Genomic DNA, 17,058 nt, shown 5'->3' with positions numbered 1-17,058 from the left:
CTTTTTGTTTTCCTCGATCTAATTCCATATTTGGTCTTTCTGAATCTATATAAATGAATTTAATCATCAATTTAATACAATTCATATTTAATTGGATTCAATTTACACTCTAGGTAAAATTGTCATTTTTCCCTCATACTTTTCATAATTCCAATTTCATTCCCAAGCTTAGAAAATGAAATTCATCAATTTAATCCTTATTCCAAGCCTAACCGAAATTTTCATATAACATTTACAGCACTTGTATTTTGTAAAATTTAGAATTTTTTCGTGGGTTTTACCACTTTTCAATTTAGTCCCTAAATCATGATTTCATCAAAATTCTCTTTGTAAAAGTTATTTATCTATCAACAACCTTTCATTTTCTGCCATAAATTTCAAATTTTCAGCATATTAATACATGGAAAAATTTCTATGATATCTTTTCAATTTAATCCCCAAAATAGATAGATTAAACTATCACGATCTCAAAAATATAAAAATTACTAAAAACGGGACAAGAAAACATACCTAATTAAGCTTGATTAGTTTCTTTTCTCTCTCCTACGGTTTCCATACAAATTTTCGGGAAGATGATGAAAAATAAGATGATATTTTCTATTATCAACTTTTAATTATTTTGATTTCCAATTTAGTCCTTAGCCTTTTCAAATTTTTCTATGGATGAATCACCAAAAATATCTACTAACTTTTCTTTAATGGTCTAATTACCATATAAAGACCTCTTATTTTGAATTCCATAGCTATTTGATCTTTTTAGCTACTAGAATTCAACTTTTTCATTTTATGCAATTTGGTCCTTTCCATAATTAAACACATAATCGATAATGTTTTCTTATCAACATTTTCATATGACATTCCTATCATAATGCAAACCAGGCAATAATATTAAAATAAATTTTCTTTTTGGCTCGGATTTGTGGTCTCGAAACCATTAATCCGATTTCACAAAAAATAGGCTGTTACATGAAAGATTCCATGGTGACCCGATATAAGGTATAAGGTGTAAGACCGTAGATGAGAGATGCTATGTGATAACCCGAATTAGGGCCTAATCGGAATAGTGGTTTCGGGACCACAAAATTTGAGATAGAAATAATTATTTTATGATTATTTTGAGGTCTATGATATGGTTGCATGATTGTGTGAAAATTTCGTGAAGAAATTTTATGCATAAAGTGCTTAATTTGAAGTTAAGGACTAAATTGAATAAGTTGCAAAACTTGCATTCTAGAAGTTTCTAGTATGAAATTGCTTTGAAATATTAATTAGGAGGTCTTAAATAGAAATTTGACCAAATTCTAAGTTTATGGACAAAAATTGGACATGGATGGAATTTTTGAAAGTTTAGTAAGGAAGGGCATTTTGGTCATTTGGATATTAAATGAAATAAAATGGGAAAAATAACACAAAAATGATCATCTTCTCCATAAGTTGTTGCTGAATTTTTCTCTGCACCATAGCTAGGGTTTCAACACTTTTAAGCCTTGATTGTAAGTGATTTCTATGCCCGTTTTTAATGTTCTTTACATTTTTGAAATCCTCGTAGCTCGGTTTACCTATTTCTATCAATATTTTGAGCTAGGGTTTATATTTAAAATTTTACCCATGGATGATATGTATGAATTTTGATGTTTTATGGTAGAATATGAAGTTTGAGATTGTGTTAAACAACTTTTGCTAAGCGATTTTTCGTAAAAACGAGTAAAATGACATAATCGGTAAAAATACCTAATATTCATAAGTACATGTTAGAGTGTGAATGTGATGTTACTATAGAACGGAAAAATGATCAGCGTGTCATAAAACATAAGAAAATAGGATGAGGTTTAATTTACGAGCCTTGGGGCAAAAGTGTAAATATGTGAAAGTTTAGTGACAAAACAATAATTTTGCCAAAGTTCATACTAGGGGCTGTTTTGATGAATGTGTGTATTAAATAAATTAATTTGGTATTATAGATCAAGAGAAAAGAGATTCGAGTCGAGATCGGGGGAAAAATAAAGTTTACGAGGAATAGGCTCGACTATTCTCATTTTGTATCGAGATAAGTTCATATGTAAATATTGTAATATAACCATTATTTTAAATCATTTAATGCTATTTATACGATATTATGATTGTTATCATGCAATTCTATGCTTTGTGGTCATTGTTGGACAACATGCAAAAAATTTATGAATTATGTGAAAAATGTGAAAGACTACCGAAGTATCGTAATTGGTATTCCAAGGAGAATGGTAAAGAACTATGAACGAGGAAAGTCCCGTTGAACCTTAGGAATATATTTGGATATTTGAACATCCAAACTCATTGAGTTGAGTCCGAGTTCACTTATGGATGCGAACGTCCGAACTCGTTGAGTTGAGTCCGAGTTCATGAAATGTAACTAGGCATTCAAACTCGTTGAGTTGAGTCCGAGTTCACTTATGGATGTGAACGCCCGAGCTTGTTGATTTGAGTCCGAGTTCACTTATGGGCGGGCTACATGGTAGCTTGGATACATATGTGGTGCTTATGTGCAAGCTTTCCATGTATCCGAGTTATATTCCGATGTGTTCAACGGGTAGAATTCTAGTGAAATGGAAGAATACTCAAGATGCAAGTGACGTATTGGTAAGTGTTGTGGAATGGTCACTTTGGATAGGTATGTACTTAACCCTCGGGTTGAGACTTGATATGACAACAATAATATGGTAAGATGATGAATGATGAATAGAAATGTGATACATGTTTTGGTGATATTATGCTAATGTTGGTTGGTATAATTGCTTTGTTAAGTCATTTGTTATTTGCATGTGGACTCACTAAGCATCTATGCTTACTCCCTCCTTTTCATTCTTTGTAGTTTTGACAAGTCAATTTGGAGATCGGGGCGGTCGGAGGCACGCTCACACTATCACTGGACAATCGCAGTATAATGACTTGAAATTTTTGGAAATATGGCATGTATAGCATTCCAATCATTTTGCATGTATAATCTTACGATATGGCCATGGATGGAATGGAAATGTTTGAGAATTATTAGATATTGGAATGGATAATCAAGTTTATATATGATAACATGTATGCTTTATGTCTTAACAAAACTATGAAAATCCTTGGAAAGGTAAAATTTGTCACAAAACAGAATCAGACAACAGCAGTGACTTGAATTTAAAAAATCACTAAAAATAGTACAAATGGAATTAAATGATGAATAAGTTATGGAATCAAAGCTTGATGAGTCTATTTTCATATGGAAGAAACGAAAAGGTAAATGAGTTATATTTTATGAGATATTTAAGTTTTGGTGGAACAGGGTCAGAGCAATCTCTGAATCCCCTGTTATGACTTTAAAAATTCACCATAAATTGTACAAAAACAATTAGTAGTTTTACATTACATGTATGAAATATTTATTGAGTCTAGTTTTATTAAAAACAAACGACATAGTCATTGAAAATCTGTACAAGGAGATATTTGATTCGTAATACACAGGGGTCAGAGTAGCCGAACCTTGAAACTTTAACTAATAAAATGTACTAATTGGCTCGACCAAAAATTCTAGAAAACAATTTTTAAATATATATGAGTCGAGTTTCAAGGAAAATTTACGGAATTTGGTTTTGAGTTTTGTAACTCGAGATATGGATTTTTTAGCGACTATGACGCAGTTAGCCAGCTTGTATGGAAATTCTAAAATAAATTGTTTGAGCTGTTTAATTAATGAATTAAGTCCGTTAGCATCTCGTGCTCGACTCCGGCGATGGTCTTGGGTACGGGGGCGTTACATGCTATAGCAACCAGGTATAATGAGTAAGACAATGGATGAAAAACTTAATGGCATCATAAGAAAGTATGCCATGATGGGGAATAGGTGTAAAACATAGGTGAGAGGCCCTATGACTTCCACAGAGGTAGTTTGCTAGGATAGCAAACACAAAATAGATAGTCCTTCAAGATAGTAAACATAGGGTGATCCGTCACGTCTAAAGGAATATGTGATGAGAAGGGTGTAAGACGTTAGCTTGGCTAAGACAACCAATATAATTTATTGGTATGTAAGAATAGGCAGCCCACCAGAACGTTAAACATGAGTACTATGTTGAGTTAAACCGTGGTGGCATGACATTAAATGCTGAAGGTTCACCAAGATGAAAGACACAGGACCCCAACAAGGAAGTTCACCATAAGACAAAAAAAGTAGAATGAATGATACACTAAACTATAAGTATGCAACCGTAAGGTACACCTGATGGGTCTAGATCTCCATGTAATAAAGGGATTCACCAAAGGCGATGCAAAATGTGACCAATAGTAAGATAATTGAGCTAGCTAGAAAATTTTTAAATCTAATGGAGAAGCGGATATAGGTAAAAACCTTACTGGCTTAATGAAAAGAGCCCTAGGTTGATGAATTGACCACTAGCATATTGTGGAAAGAAGAGGCAGCAAATGGCTTGTCATTTGAAATAGATCGTTAGTACAATATGAGGATTTTAAGTAGCAATCGGTGATCAAGCGAAACCAAACCATAGGGATTCACATGTGAGGGTTCTTTAGGGGTGGATAAGTCAATTGATGATTGGGCGAACAACAGTTTATCGAGAATAATGAAGAAGGAATAAAAAACCAAAATCTATAATAGAAATTGGGAGATTACCTTAACTCCGGTAAAATCTATGATATATCAAGAGGAGACGGGGAGTCAAAATCTCTGCCTAAAACTTATTTCTTACCATTCTCTTGCAAATTGATTATATTATATTGTTCAGCAGATTCTCACTAAGTTTATAAGAACTTATAGGTTTCACTTCTCAATCGTAGGATAAAGCGTGGCAAGAGAAGTGAGTGGAAGGACCAAGCCAGCCATCGCCCGATCACTGTAGCATTGTAAGAGTTGTACATGTATATAGAGTGGCACCTATAAAGGCCTTATCTCGAGGGTTTATGAAAACATAATAATTGTAGAACCATATTTGAATAGTGAAATTATATTATTATGAATTTTCTTTGTGACACCCCTAATGTGACCCTAGTCGGAGAGTGGTTTCGGGAGCACAAAACCGAGTCACAAGAATAATTAGGTGTTATATTCTGTGCTTATTGTATGTGGAATTTGTATGCGTAAATATTTCGTGCCTTGATTTTATTAATTAGGTGCTAATTCATAAGAAAGGACCCATGTGTTAGGACTTGAAAATGTGATAGGTGAATTTTAAGTGGCCAAATAATGCATGAAGTAAAGACATGAGGATTTGCATGTCAATTTAGCCAACTATAGGAAGTGGCCGGCCATGGTAATGAAGATGGGCAAAAGAAAACATGTCTTGAACATGTTTTGCTAATGGTGGATGTTAGAAATAATAAAATAAAGAGCATGGGCAGAGGAACATGTTTCAAACATGTCTAGTTAATGGATCATGTTAGAAAGAATAAAGAAATGGAGAAAAAAGGAAATGATGAACAAAAAAAAAAAGAGTGTGGATGCCCCCTTGTTGCCGTGAGTTGAGGAAAAGAAAGGAGAAAAAAAATTTGTTGTTCATCCTTTCTCATTTTGTTACAATTGCCATGGCTTGAGAAGAAAAAAAAAAAAAGTGTTCATGTTTTCCTTCTTTTGCTATAGCCGAAACAAAGGGTGAAAAGAAGGGAGATTTACTCGAGTCAATTCGGCAAGTACCTTTGGCTACTAGGAGGTAAGCTTTGAGTTTGTTGATTTGGTTTTGTAATATGCTAAGTTGAATGGTGGATGCACTCTTGGTAAGGTCAAGGAAGTTGAGATTTCTTGTGTGTGTCTAGGCAAAATGCCGAATGATTTAGTATTGGAGATAGGAGCTTACTTAGAATGATAAATTCTTCTCCTATGATTATTTTTCTTGCATGTTAAATGGCTCCTACTTAGCCATGCAAAATTTGTAATTTGTATGGATGATTGGAGCATTCGGCTAGGTATATAAGGAAGGGATTTTGGTTGTTTCATCTAAGTATGGATGATGAATGTGCTATGGAAAGGAATCGGTCTTCCTATGAATATGATTCGTGAATGTTTATATTAGTAAAATAATTTATGTTCAAACACTTGAGGATTCGGCATTGTCCATGACTATTGTGTTTAGGAGGTGATTTTGATTATTTGAATATTGGAAAGTAAGAATAGGTGTGATCGGTCATGGAATTTGAGATGTTGTACATTAGAATTGAAAATACTTGAGACTAGGTTACCTTAATAGTGATAATACATTCGCCTTGATGCATTAATTGAATGTTGGCTAAGGTTTTGATATTTAGAACAAGGATAGTTGTGAATGGAGTGAAAACCATTAAATTATACACATAAGTATCCAGCAAGAAATTTAACTACTAAATGTATTTATACTAGGAGATCAAGACATCAAAAGGGAGAATCAAACAAAGGCAAAGCAAAGATAATCGAGTAGTCGATTGGAAATCGTTCATCAATATAAGGTAAGTCATTAAGCATATATTTGGTATTGTTTTAAATGATCATAATATCTATGCAATTGTGTTTAATGAGATGATATGTAAATGAAAATGTATGTGTATGGAATGATGACATTGTTGAATGTAAAAGAAATAGTGAAATGTGTAGAAAGTTTGCTTTCGGCACTAAGTGTCTTGAGCAATACGTGTGTACGGTGATGAGATTGGCACTAAGTGTGCATGCTAGAAATATATGGCACTAAGTGTGCATGCTGGAAATATATGGCACTAAGTGTGCATGCTGGAAATTTACGGCACTGGGTGTGCGAGCTCGAAAGGTATGGCACTATGTGTGCGGGCTTAAATCACATGGCACTAAGTGTGCGAAATCGAGTATCAAGCGCGTGTGTGCGTACTCTATATATATATCTCCGATCGAACAATTATATGGAAGGTGTGTCTTCACCGAGTGGAGTATGGACAGCGGAAAGAGTAAGTACCTTGAGTTCGTGGCTAATAGATACTATGTTCATGCTCGGGGTTGAGTCGGTAAGTTTTAAATCTATGTGATGATTTCAATTGCATGATTGTTGCGGAAATGAAATGATGAATGGAAATTGCTTCAAATATCCTATTGAATAGTATATGAAATGTAAATGTATGACTTGGTATGACATTGATCCGAAAGGTCTAAGGAACTATGGTAGTTCGGTATGGCTGGAACAATGGGCCTTGTTTCATTATTTCATTTTATGATAATTTTAGTAACGGATGGTTGTGAAGTGCTTATGACTTCTTGAGTTATAAACTCACTCGGTGTTTTCTTGTCACCCATTTTAGGTCTCTTGGACTCGTATCGTTTATGCGTTTCGAACCGTCGTTGAAGTCATCACATCGGCTGGGAATCTTTTGGTATTGTCTTCGTAGTTGAACTAGGAGAACATTTGGCATGTATAGGCTATTTTGTTTTGTTGAATTTCGGGTTGTAAACTTTAAGCCATGCGAAAATGGCCTATGTGGTCGGTTGAGTGTGAATCTAAAACCTATAGGCACGAGCCTTAGAAACCTTAATTTTGATAAGGTGGCCATAGTTTGTATTATGTATGATGAAATAGTTGGCCATGGAAGAATTATGAAATAGTAGTTTGTATTATGTATGATGAAATAGTTGGCCATGGAAGAATTATGAAATAGTCATTGTTTGCTTTAGTAACAGATGCTGCCAGCAGCAGTGAGGTGAGATGGAAAAATCACTAAAAATAGTAGAAGTAGAATTAAATAGTGAATAAATTATGAAATTGAACCATGATGAATCTATTTTCATATGGACGAAACGAAACGACCATATGAGCTGTATTTTAAGGATAATCAGGTTTTCATGAAACAGGGCCAGAACGGTTTCTGGATCCCCTGCTCCGACTTTGAAAATTTACTATAAATTAACCAGAGAGAATTAGAAGTCATGCTCTATATGTACAGATTCCCTTGTGAGTCTAGTTTCTCTAGAAACAAACGTCATAAGTGTTGGAGCCCTGTACAGGAAGATATCCAAGTCGTAGTGCACAAAGGTCAGTGTAGTCGAACCCTGAAACAGGGGAAACTTTAACTAATAAACTGTACTAATTGGCTTGACCAAAAATTCTAGAAAAAATGTGTATATGGGATTATGAGTCTAGTTTCAGGTAAAATTTACGAAACTGATTTTCGAGTTCTGGAACTCGAGATATGATTTTAAGAGGACAGTGACGCAGTTAGCTAGCTTTGCACAGGGACAGAAATTAAATATTTCCAAGAGAGAAATAAGGGAAGTAAGCCCGATAACACCACGTGGTCAAATCCGGTGACGGTCACGGGTTTGGGGTGTTACATTCTTAGTATATGTGTTACGGAGAATAAGCCCAGGCGAATGAGTTATTTTGAATGTAAATTCAATTAAGGATGTATGGCAAAATTTAACTAGTTCTTGTGCCATTGGGTACCATGCCCAACAATCAGGTCGAGATGGTGTGTTACAATTAACACACATACTCCATACGTCGTTATTCTTCCAGAAAGTAGTGATAATTTATTTACAAAAAATAATTTCTATTTTTGGGAATTATGAATTATTATTGGTTTATAGAAGAGAAATTAGTTTCCTACTGAGAATATGTAAATCGTTTTTATTTTTGTGATTTGGTTCGTGTTGCTCAAGCAGACACTTGACACAATTTGTGGTTCAAGGATAGCAGAGAAAGCCACTTATTTAAAAGCCAAGATCAACTTGAGTTTGCCTTGCACAAAGCATAGGTACAATTTTGATTTAGGTTTATTGCTATAAGTATCACAATAGCTTGGTTTAAGAAAAATTTTAAACTTCTGCTATAACTAAATAACCATGTTCTTTCGAATCTCTTCAATATATGCATGGGGAATTGAATGGTTTTCAATCTTTGATTTTGAATGAGTGTCAATATACTTATTATATTCTTTGTTTTGCTCATCATCTTCAGTTTGCATTAGTTACAGTAACTAGAGAAGTGGTCAAAATGCATCAAATTTTTCAAGGACTTGTACGATATAATTAATATGGCATCTACTTCTAAACGTCATGATGAATTATAAAAAGCTCAAGCAGATTAAATTCCTTATTTGGTTTCTATCAATGAGTTAGAAACTAAAACAAGTATAAATCAAATTGGTACTTTACAACATCCCGGTGAGACTTGATGGAGTTCTCACTTGAATTCAATTACTAGCTTATTCATGATGTATAATGCAACCAACATAGTTCTTGAAAATCTTAAAAATACTGCTTCTAGTTATTCTCAATAGGTAGATGATCATAGTGCATATAATAAATTGAGATCTTTTGAGTTTATATTTCTTTTGCTTGTGATGAAAGAAGTTTTGGGGATTACTAATAATCTTTGACAAGCTTTAAAATGTCATTCTCAAGATATATTAAATGCCATGAGTCTAGTTTCGACAACAAAATATTTAATTCAAAAGTTGAGAGAAAATGGGTAGGATCAATTGTTGAATAATGTGAATCTTTTTTTGAAACTTGGGAGTTGAATGTTCCAGATGGTAAATCATAGTCCTAACAAAAAAGAAGACATTATAGTGTAGCATTATTGTTGAGTGGATATATATTTTGTTATTGTCACAACTTGAGTTTTGCCGTTATCGAAAAATGCAGTTTTGAAACCCCATTTCCGTAAATTGAGTTTGTAAGGATAAAATAGAAACATTTACGGAGTTAGTGTGATAATATGTTAAAGATCAGTAAAGTAATTTAACTGGGAAAATTTTAATAAAGCTCAGGGACTAAATAGTAAAAGTCCAATCGCTAGAGTTTTAATGGAAATGATTAAGGACTTAATTAGAAATTTTTCAAAATACCAAAATGGTTATTTAACCATTTTTAAATGTGAAATATCAGGAAATTATGATGATAGCCACTAAACTTTCATAATGGTAATTAATAAATATATATGCTTTAATTTAATGGAATAAATTTGATTAATTAAGATTAACTAAAGCGTAATATTATGTATGTGAACAAGTTATTGGAGAGATGAATGAAATTCTCTCATCATATACTTCCTCCACTGTCCAAACCTTCTAAAGGAAAGAAAAACTCTCGGTTTCATAAGCAACAATCGGCCACCAATTCACTAAGGTAATTGAGCTAGTTCTTTAAAATTTTTATAGATTTTGAATCATGGGAGATTGATTTAGCTATCCCATATGTTAATTTCATCAATTATTAGATGTTTAGCAAGTTTTCATTGTAGTAAAGCTGATGATAAGGACTAAGTTAGAAATTAAGTTAAGCTTGTTAGAAGATTTTGTGACATTAGGGACTAAACTGAATAAATTGAAACTTTTCATGAAATTATGCTATAGATGAAAAGTACAAGTTCCCTAATGAAAGAATATGGAATTGGATTTTGATCCAAATTATATATTGAAAAATATGAGTATTTCAATTATAAGAACTAAAATGAATAAAATGCAAAATATGTTAATTATGTGTTTTAGTGAAATTTGGATGTGAACTGATATTGTTTTTATAAATGAATTATCGAACATAGCCAAAGACAGCGTTGGGCTATCTTAAAAGAACAGAAAGACGAGCGTCATAGACGAGTAACAAAAATACGATTTTTGCTTTTATGATTCGAGTTTAATACATACATACATATATACATACATACATACATACATACATACATACATACATACATACATACATGATTGTTGCAAGCTAGCTATGAAGGTAAACTTATTACTTGTCTCATGACTCGGCTTATATATGATGATATAAAATGTCGAGAATTGAATTGAGATGAGCATAGTATAAACAAGCATGGTATGAAACTATGATATCTGATCATGAACATATATGTATTGATTCATTGGTTACCCTATTAACTATCTCGGGAGGAGTCGAGAATAGTTAGCATGCCATAGGATTAGTGCATGGGATTATACTTCGGTTTACACTGATGAGGTGTGGAGCGTATATTATACATTGGATGTCCAATGAGGTACGAAGCACATTTTACTTCGGTTATACCAATGACGCGCAGAGTGAAAGCTTTACTTCAAACATTTCGATAAGGCAGTAGGTGCCAGATTAGTGTGATGGTTGGATGACCCGTATATCCATCTTGAGTCTGGTCCAGTTAATAGAGATCCTAAAACATAAACTTGCTAAATGATAGTTGATATGAAATGTTAATTGAAAATAGTATACCGTATATGCATATGAAATGTGACAATTGATAGCGTGTAAAAGATCATGAGAACCATTTAAAAAAACACTGAGGACCGATATGAATGTAAAATAAATGAAAGGATTTGAGATGGTAATAAGAAAAAGAAATGAGATTTATGCGATGTTGTGACATAAATCAGAATGTGATGAGATGATAGAAAGTACAAGATAGTATATATGTGTAACAGCCCTAACCCGTCTCTATCGTTAGATTAGGGTTACAGAGCATTACCAAGCAATCGAGAATAATTTATTTATATAACATTAAAATAAATACATTACATTCAGAACATATTAATCATAGGCATTTCGTCCCTAAATTGAGCCTTCAAAACCCTAAATATAGCTTTGAGGCAATTCGGCACTAATTTGAAACAACCCAAAATTTTTAAGAAAAACATGAAAAAAATTAGAAAACAGGGGTCACATGGCCATGTGGCTAGACCATGTGAAATCACCCCAAGCCGTGTAACTTTCAAATAAGGGACACATGACCGTGTTCCAACCCGCATCCTCACCCGTGTAATTCACTGAGTAGCCCCACACGCCTGTGTGCCAGGCCATGTGCTAGGTCGTGTAACTTACTAACTTGAACACTAATAAATTCTCAGATGACACATGGCCGTGTGATAGCCCGTGTCCCAGGTCGTGTGAACCTAAAATCAAGCCATTTCATAACCAATTCATGCATAACTAACCCATCCATTTATGCACACTTTCAAAGGACCTAAGCATCATCCAAATACACATAATCATTCCATTTCAGAAAACCTAATTCATCTAACCAATGTGCCCTTCAAAGGCACCACAAATACATCAAAACATTACATACCAAAACAAGCCAACATTACCTTAGTTCATGGATAAAATCTAGTTTGAACACTTACCAAAACTTATCATAAATAACTATTTTGAAGTCATCATAAAATACCAAAAAGGAACATTATATACAAGCATTTGAAAATGCCCAAAATGACAATACTTGGTGAAGCATTAAAGCACAGCAAACCAAACATAATCTTCAAAGCATAAACCTACCTTTATCTATATATACATGCTACTACCTTAGAAGATACAAAAACTACCAACTTAGATGGATAGTGTGAGTCGGTTGATTGATCCTTCCAAAACGTCAGCAACGATTATCTACAAAATAGTCCACAAGAACTAATAAGCTTACATAACTTAGTAAGGACATAGTATAACATTTAATCTAAATAAAATTAGACACAGTCCATATCCTATTTGATTCAGGGTTCCCAAAGTATAAATGGGGCACATATGTGCATTCAACAATAATTATCTATAAACATATAAACTAAAGAACAATAATATAAGATTACAAGTCGAAAATTATATACATATTGAAAGACTATGGACTTACCTATGATTTAATTCCAGTTAACACGCAGGGACTATTCTGCTATTTTTCCTTTTCCTCTGTTATTGTCTATTTGATTCAAATATTGATCTATATAATAATTAAACACAATACATTAATCTCATACGCATTTCACATTCCATTCAATGCATATGACCCTTAATTTTTCATTAATTACATATTTTCCTTAAACTTTTACAACTTTTACTTTTTATTCCTCTAACACGAAAATCATCAAATTAACCATTTGCTAAGAATAAAACCTTGAAATTTTGACATTTTTAACAATTTAATCCTTAAATTAAAATCTAACAAAAATGACTTCACAAAACAACCAAATACCACAATCAAAGCTTCAAACACATAGCTATCATCAAAAACATTCATGATTCATCAATGGAAACTTCTAAAAATTTTAATAGATTCAAAAATAAAAGGTACGAACTAGCTGGACCTAGTTACAATTGTCTCAAAAATATAAAAATTAAAAAAAATAGGTTTCAAATTCTGTGACAGCCCGATTTAGGGCCTAAACAGAATAGTGGTTTCGAAACCACAAATCCGATATAGAACTAATTATTTTATAATTATTTTGAGGTCTATGATGTGGTTGCATGATTGTGTGAAAATTTCGTGAAGAAATTTTATGCCTAAAGTGTCCAATTCAAAATTAGGGACTAAATTGAATAAGTTGCAAAACTTGCATTGTAGAACCTTTTAGCATGAAATTGCTTTAGAATATTAATTATAGTCCTTAAATAGAAATTTGACCAATTTCTATGATTTTGGACAAAAATGGGCTTACATGGATAAAAATTGAAAGTTTAGTAAAAAGGGCATTTTGGTCATTTAGTTAATAAATGAATTAAAAAGGGAAAAATCAAGCAAAAATTTGCTCATCTTCTTCATTAGGCCAAAATTTCAAGGCTTCTCCATATCTAGGGTTTGTTTCAAGCTTCCAAGCTCCATAATCAAGGAAGACGTGGAATCGACCTTGATCGGGAAAAAGAAAAGATTTCGAACTAAATTGCAACATTTCTATATTTTTCACCGAGGTAAGTTTGTACGTAAATAATTTATCGATTCTTTTTATTTTATTATATTTTGTTATCATATGAAATGTGGCTACCTATAGAATGATTATTTATTGTAAATTGCAAATTGAAAAAGGACTATGAATAAATTGTAACATGTTGGAAAGTGAGGAATTTCCCGGTTGAGCCTTCGGAATAGAAACGATACGAATGATCTATTGTGAGGTCACGTGAGTAGTACTAAGTGCAGGCTACTACGTGTACCGGATTATTGGTCGCATGTGTAGTACTAAGTGCAGGCTACTATGCGTACCCGATAACTTCGATCACGTGTGTAGTACTAAGTGCAGGCTACTACGTGTACCCGATAATTGGTCGCATGTGTAGTACTAAGTGCAGGCCACTATGCATACCAGATAGCTTTGGCTACAAGTGTGAAAATATATGCAGGCAACTGAGTATCAGTTATTATTCCGAAGAGTTCAACAGGAAAATCGATTAAGTAAAAATACATGTGAACATGATTATATGATGAATAAGTGCAGGTGTATGTTTAAGAAAATTTTGGGCAATATGCTCGGTATTTGAGTGAACTTCGATAAGACAAAATGGATTAAGTGAAATTATGGAAGAGTGAATTTTAGTAGTAAAACAGTGTTGGACAGCAGCAGTGGTGTGACTTTGAAAATTCACCAAAAATTGTGTAAGTTGAATTAAATTTCAAATAAATTATTGAATTATATTTTAATGAGTCTATTTCATATAAAAGAAACATGGGGAGCAAAAGAGTTCTATATTATGTGATATTATAATTTTCGTGATACAGTGTCAGAATGAATTCTAGATCCCCTGTTCTTACTTGGAAAAATTATTAAAAATTGTAGAAAAATATTTATGGGTTATAATTTATATGCCTAGAATATTTGATGAGTCTACTTTTAATAGAAATAAATGGTAACATCATCCGAGTTTTTTACTATGAGATATTTAATTTTTAGTAAGAAGAGGTCGGAACTGTTGGACAGTGAAATAGGGGAAACTTTAATGAATAAACTGTACTAATTGGCTAAACTAAAAATTCTGAAATTTTTATGTTAATAAATTATATGAGTCTAGTTTTTGTAAAAATTAACGGATTTAAATTTAGAGTTCCGTAACTCCAGATATAAATGATTTAGTAAAAGTGACTCAAGAAAATAGCTTGACCTGAACATGAGATTATGTACTATTATGATTGTTTTATTTTGAGAAATATGTTGATAAATTGTATATCACTTACATACTTACTTACTAAGCTTTACGCTTACTCTCTTTTCTTTCTCTTGTCTTATAGTGTCACTAGGCCAGCTCGGGATTCGGAGATCGTCGGAGATCCATCCGTACTATCAATACTTTTTGGTATTTTGTAAACATTATTTTGGAGTTATGGCATGTATAGATGACTTGTTTATTTTTGTTATATGTCATAATTAAATTGGCCTAAAATGTTGGTCTTGAAAATTTAATAGTTCATTTTGTATATGCCCGTTGAGGTTAACTAATATTGTTCAGGTTATAGGACATGGAAATGTATGTTTTTAAAAAAAATAATAATAAGAAAAATTCTATGTCATGATTTCGTACGTTTCCATGTATTATGTTCCGGTAATGTCTCGTACACTGTTCCAGCTTAGAACACAGGTAAGGGTGTTACAAATTCGGCAACCAAGTCTTTTTAGGGAGATGATGTTGTTTTATTTTTTTTATTTTACTTAAATTTAATTACTAAATTACAATTTTTCCCTTTAGTAAAACATTCAATTAAACCAAAACACAAGCCTATAATCGTCCATTAAGATATAACGTGGTATAATTACGATATAAGTCCTCCCTCATTTAAGTAATTAAACTATTTGATCACCTAAACACAATAAGTACTAAGTTTTGCACCTTTTTCGAATTAGTCCTTTTTCTTTAATAAACTATCTAAACGATAAAATTTCTTAACCAAATTTTAATACAACTCTAATGACTCTGTAAATATTCTATAAATAATATTTACAAGTTGACACAATAAAAATTTGTGGCCTCAAAACCACTATTTCGTCACCACTTAAAAATGAGTTGTTACAACTCTCATTTCTTAGAAAATTTCGTCCTCAAAATTGTTACCTGGGATTAGATTCGGAAGTTTTAATTTCATTGATTCCTCAGTTTCCCAGGTAGCCTCCTCAGTACCATGCCGATGCCACAAGACTTTCACCAATGGGACTCATTTATTCCGAAGTTCTTTGACTTCCTGAGCAAAAATTTTCACTTGTTTTTCAGAATACGTCAAATTTGGTTATAATTCAATTTCACTATAAGGAACCACGTGTGAAGGATCAGATCTATACCGTCATAACATTAAACGTGGAACACGTCATGAATTTTCTCGAGTTTAGGAGATAAAGCTAAACTGTAAGCCACAGGACCGATTCTTTCAGTAATCTCATACAGCCCGATAAATCTCAGGCTCAACTTTCCTTTCTTGCCAAATCGCAGCACTTTCTTCCAGAGAGAAACTTTTAAAAATACCCAATCGCCAACAGTAAATTCTATATCTTTTCTTTTCAAATTCGCGTACGACTTCTGATGATCAGATGCAACTTTCAAACAATCTCAAATAATTCGAACTTTGTCTTCAATTTCTCGAATCAAATCAATCCCTACCATTTTGGATTCGCTCAGCTCGGACCAATACAACAGTGTTTTACATTTTCTTCTGTATAAAGCTTCAAACGGTGCCATTTTAATACTGGATTGATAGCTGTTATTAAAAGTCAACTCAACTAACGATAGATTTTTTCCTAGCTACCCTCAAACTCGAGAATACAACGTCGTAACATGTCTTCTAAAATATAAAGTATTCATTCTGATTGCCCGTCTATATGAGGATGAAACATTGTACTAAAATTGAATTTTGTGCCCAAAGCATTGTGAAGTTTACTCCAAAATCTCAATGTAAACCGCGAATCATGATCAGAAATAATAGATGTCAGAACTCTGTGCAATCTCACAATCTCTAACACATATAATTCCACTAGCCTCCCAAGTGAGTAATATTTTCTGATTCGAATAAAGTGGGCTGACTTAGTCAATCTATGAATAATCACCGAGATCAAATCTTTCTTTTTTTGGAGTTACAGGCAAACCATATACGAAATCCATCATGACTCACTCCCTCTTTCACTCAAGAATCATAACAGGCTGTAATAATCCTGATGACACCTGATGTTTTGCTTTTACCTACTGACAAATCAAACATTTAGCTAAGAACTTACAAATTTTATGTTTCATACTCGGCCACCAGTACATCTATTTCAAACCATAATACATCTTCGTGCTACCAGGATGAATGGAATATGTACTACTGTGAGCTTCTGATAGAATGTCACATTTCAAATTTAAACTGTTCGGAACAAAATTCTATCGGG

This window comes from Gossypium arboreum, chromosome 7 (assembly GCF_025698485.1).
Source record: "Gossypium arboreum isolate Shixiya-1 chromosome 7, ASM2569848v2, whole genome shotgun sequence".
Taxonomy (NCBI): Eukaryota; Viridiplantae; Streptophyta; class Magnoliopsida; order Malvales; family Malvaceae; genus Gossypium; species Gossypium arboreum.
Note: the sequence above shows the minus strand (reverse complement) of the source record.